Below are 4,959 nucleotides of genomic sequence, written 5' to 3' on the forward strand. Positions count from 1 at the left end.
TATAAATACAAATATGTGATGCGTCTGTCAGGGAAGAAGAGACCCCCCCTACTCGCGCCTCCCAAGAGGCTGGTGCTCTCCTGGCTGCTTGAAGGACATCGACACAGAGCGGCCAAACCGCCTGGGGCAGCTGTATTAAACCTGGCCTGGGAAGGAGCGGCTCTAATTATGTGTTTGTTTCTTTTTCCAGCTAGGCTGAATCCCAAGCCTGCCATCTCTTTTCAGGGACCACAGCTAGAGTGGGAGAAAACACCATTTGAGAGGAAAAATCCTTGTAGATCACTCTGCAAAACCATACCTTTTTTTAAAAAAAAAAAAAAATAAAAAGTTGTGAAAATTTTCAGTCCTTTAAAAAGAGGGTTAAATAAGGAAAATTCCAAAGACTTACAGTGTAGAACGAAGTGGTGGTTGGGAGGGCTTTTATTTCCTGTTAGCTTTGCTGATGATCATAGGTTACTTTTATGGAGTAATATGGCATACTTTGTCTAGTCTTCCCTATTTACAGGAACATTTTGGAGTGAAACGTTGTCAACATCTTGAAACGCTGCCATGTTCTAGCATTTTTTGTTTTAACACCATTCAATGTGAAAAAATTAATATTTTGACTCAACGTACTGAATAGCAAATACGAATGCTAGAAATTCACAGCTCTTTTCAAAATATGTCACAATCTCCCATGGAACAGAAATACCGAGTTTTTGACCAGCTCTGATTTTAATCATCAGATGTAACAGGTCTCTGAGGCGGGGCTGCCACGGGCCTGCTGCAGGCTGCCGGGATTTTCCCCACGCCGTCCTGCAGGTCCCCAGGGAACAGCAGCAGCGAGGGCAGGGCCAAAGGGCGCAGTGGCAGCGAGGGCAGGGCTGAAGGGAGCAGTGGCAGCGAGGGCAGGGCTGCAGCCCCACCTTGGCTGCACCTGAACAAGGAGTAGCAGAGCCGCAAGGGCCCTGTCCAGCCCTGGGTGGCCTCAGGGAAAGCACCAGGGAGCAGCAGGGAGGAGAGCTTCCTGCTGGACCTCACCCTCGCCCTCCCTCTGGTTTCCTTATCTGTCAGCTCCAATTAAAATTCAGAGCGCCGGGCGCTTTCCTGCCTTCAGCGCACGGGAGGAATCTGAGCAGCATTCCAGGAGGAGAAAGAGTCATCAATTACTGAGCAGACATGTGTCCGGGGTCAGGGAGATAACTTAGCCGAGCAGATATGGCACTGTTTGCAAAGCTATTTGTGCAGAGCATCTGTTTCTCCAGAGCGGCAAACTGCGGGGGAAAGAACATTTCTAAATAAAAAGGTTATTAAACATAAACAAAGGCTCTGCTAGGAATGGCCAAAAGTTCAAACAAAACAGGAACTTTTATGGACTCCTTTTCTCAGCCTCTGAGAACCAGCTTGGATTTCTTCTAGACTAAACCCAGCTTTGTCTGCCCGTGAAACCTCAGGGGTCACCGTGTGTGCACAGCTCAGCTCCGTTCTCCGGGTGCCTCCCACCCAGCACCATCCATGAGGTGCCTGCAGCTCCCAGCCTGGGGCCCTGCCGAGCCCTCAGCAGAGCAAAAACCAAGGGGTCGTGGCAGGGAGGGAACTGACTCCGAAGTGTGGTTTTGGACTGCGGGAACCACAAGTGTACAGCCCAAACGGCATTTCTTACATCACGGCCAGGATGGGCACCTGCAAGTGTGGTTGCCAGCCATGCGGAGAGCACAGCCTTTGGTGGTTGTTTAAGTAACAGAAAAGATCTGCTATAAAATAAGTAATAAAAAGCCCCATACGGATGTAAGCAAATTCCTTCACCTGGATTGCAGGGAGATCAAAGAGCAGCAGAGGACAAAGGCCTGCGTCCTGCCGGGCTGCTTCACCCCGCTGCTGGGCTCGCCCCGTGGCTTCACCTTCCAGGAGGGAGCTGCCTCTCCTCAGCCAGCTGCCTGTTTTTCCACCGGCTGTAATCACAGGTCAGGCTGACTTCAGGCGCGTCGCACACAGCAGTTTCCAGCATTAATAATGCATTGCCAGGGCTGGTAGGCGCAGCAGACGAACGCTGCAGGTCCTAGAGGTGCTGAGGGTGATGTGAGCAGGGATGCAGAAAGGCCCCTCAGACACACGAGATAATGCCTGTTTGCCTCGCCAGCTAAACACCGTGTTTGTCTCTGAAACTGACTTCATTAATCAGGTTCAGAAACCCCGTGGTGCTGCCGTCCTGACCAGGCTGGCTGTGCTGGATGTCAGCTCTTCCGTGTAAGCCAGGAGAAAATATCTGCAAGGCGGCTGTGCTCGGGCCGCAGCACTCACGGAGGCCTCCACACGCGGTGCAAAGCTGCTTCCTGCCCCTCACAGCCCGGCCTCGCCTGGCAGCTCGAGTGCTCCGGGTGCTGCAGGGAGGATGGGATTTCTCTTGCTCTCCAAGACGGAGACTCGTGGGAGAGCTGCACCGCAGCCCGTGCAGCCGGCCGGGCCCTCCAGCCCTTTCCAGAGCTGGCAGCGGAGGCACCTGATGGCCAAGCACGGTTTCCAGAGAAAAAAATTCAAAGAATTTGGCTACATGTGGCCTGAAGGACAGCCAAGGATGACTTGAATGAGCCCTAACGCTGCTTGCGTGCCCTCAGAGTGGCTTTCCAAGTTCTCCTCCTCGAGTCGCTGCCCCGCTGAGGGGCTGGGAGCTGGGAGCGCTGCGCCCTGCTCGAGCCCCCGGCGCGTGGTGCTGCGGCTTTCCTCGGTGCAGCCCCCACCAGTGGAGCCCGTCTGGGTTCGCAGCACTTCTCTTGTGCAACAGAACAAATATTGAATGTTGAAGTGGCCCTCTGCAAGAGGTTCAGCTCTCTCACAGCCCTTCTCATTTCTACATCTCTGTGTTGTGCAAGGACAGATAATTCTGCTTGTCCCCGTTTTCCGAAGGGACAAGGGGCAAGTGACATCCCTTGTGCCATGTCAAAGCAGGTCACAGCCGGAGGAGAGCGCCGGTCTGCCCTTCAGCTGCCTCCTGCCCTCCCTGCAGCTACCCTGCCTCCACGTTTCTATCAGAAAAGCCCTGCATGGCCAACCACACTGGAATTAGTTCTCCTTTTAGAGGAACCATTCTAAAAAATTCATGAATCGAGATTGGAAGGCTTATTTTTCAGAAGAAGCCTTCCCTGCAGGAGGCGCAGACCCTGATGAAATAAACCTCGATCCCCTCAGCATCCTGCAGCCAGCAAACTGCACAAATAACAAATAACAAAAACCCACCCAGGCCTGGGGTGAGCAGCCCCAGCACCGTGCCGGCCCGCAGTGCAGCGCTCCCCATGCTCAGCACGAAAAGGACTGGCAGGCTTTTACCCCACAATCAATAGCTGACTCGCAACTGTAATGCATGCACAAAAGTCTATCAAGTTTCTTCCTTTATGTAATGCTCAGCATTTTCCCTGCACCTTGGTATCTAGAAAAACTATTAGATACCTAATGCACCTCGCTCCAGCAAGCAGCAATGCACCGGGGAATTCACGGAGGAACTCTGACATCATTATCTTGGTAATCGCTGCCGTGCTTCTTTGCTGTTCTGCAAAAACTAGGGCAGATAAGAGGCAGCCTTTCTAAGTTTTGGCTGGCTTTTCTGAGGTTATAGCCCTTTTACAACACACTGCCAATGGAGAATGTTTGACTTAAACACAACTTTTCCAGATTGCCCTAGAAAATATCATGGGTTCCTAATCTTGTTTCTCTTTTGTTTTGAGTCTTAAAATGCTTTTTTCTGATAAAGGATGCTATCATAAGAAGAAAAAAAAAATAAATCCTCCAGAAATCATCTTGCCTAAGGGGTGAAGAAAAGCATGTAGTGGTTTGTTTTCTCAGGAAAACCAGTCTTTGTTCAGAGAATGAATCAAACATGCAGAGACTTTGGCTTGGATGAGTTAATGGCACATTTAGCAATAGTTTTATAACATGCATGGTTTCTAATGAGCTGCATTGCAAGAGGTGTCCAAAACTGTGATTTGCCAAAGTAGAACTGTACTTGGTGAGGAAGGGTCTGCTTCGATACTGGTGCTGCCTACAGCCAGAAACTCGCTCACTGGTCACCAGAGCTTGCACATGACTTCAGATCGTGTATGCAGTGCGTAGCGTTGGCTGCTCCGGAAAAACGCCTGCGTTTCCCTCAGAGGTGCTTCCCCCCTGTTTGCCAGTTGCTGTACGGGCTGGCGTGGAGGGGCTCGGGGGGCTCCGTGAGGCCACGTGAGCTCTATGCCCAACTGGAAATCATCCCTTCTGCCCTCCTCTGCTGAAAACAGTCCTACTGTGAATGTAATACTTTTTCCACAGCTCTAGTAAATACAATAATAGGTTGCACATCCAAACCAGCTGCTCATTTATTTTTTTCAACTGCCTCTGAAAAATGCTTGTAATTAGGAAAAATCTATAACAAGAAGCACAAACAAATCGAAGTCTGTCATTAGCCAGAATGAGTCTGCTCTCTGCCTTAGCTATGGTTTTATTAAATTAGAATAATGAAGCAGAAGCTATACAAAGAAAAGCAAGCACTTTGGAACGGTCTGAAAATATCTAGCCATCAGTTTGGAAAACACACTTTCAAAATTAAACCTGAAGTCGCAAGCGTTTTAGCTCGTGCTGTTCTAAAACCTCCTTCCGCCAGGCCACGGCAACCATGAAGCCCATACGAAGAAACACCACGTGAGAGGCAAACAGAAGCACGTCTTTTGGCACGGTCTGGGTTCAAACCAGGGATGTGGAAGCTGCAGGGGAGGAAGGTGAGAGCGGCCTCCCCGGGCAGAGAGGGGCGAGCAGCCCCGGGAGCCTCGGTGCGTGAGGGGCACCGTGCCCCGCTTCCCTGCCGCGGTTTCTGTGTTTTTCGCTGTTCCAACGATCGCTTTCTCACATCCGTTTCTTTTAATAACTCCCAGATGGTATTTTCTCACTTTCAAGACCAAAACAAAAATGACCTTGCTGTTATGAGCTCCCCGAGCTGGCTGTGCCCCCGGC

General features: G+C 50.7%; 1 long non-coding RNA gene across 1 annotated transcript; it reads right to left on the bottom strand.

Annotated features, from left to right (window-relative positions):
• Positions 1 to 322: 322 nt before the first annotated feature.
• On the bottom strand, positions 323 to 2,548 carry LOC119717739 (uncharacterized). The gene is made up of 2 exons (XR_005267887.2): positions 1,786 to 2,548; positions 323 to 1,253 (listed from the first exon to the last, which is right to left on the bottom strand). It is a non-coding gene; the product is annotated as an uncharacterized lncRNA (long non-coding RNA).
• Between the last annotated feature and the right edge of the window lie 2,411 nt (positions 2,549 to 4,959).

This window comes from Anas platyrhynchos, chromosome 9, assembly GCF_047663525.1.
Source record: "Anas platyrhynchos isolate ZD024472 breed Pekin duck chromosome 9, IASCAAS_PekinDuck_T2T, whole genome shotgun sequence".
NCBI lineage: Eukaryota > Metazoa > Chordata > Aves > Anseriformes > Anatidae > Anas > Anas platyrhynchos.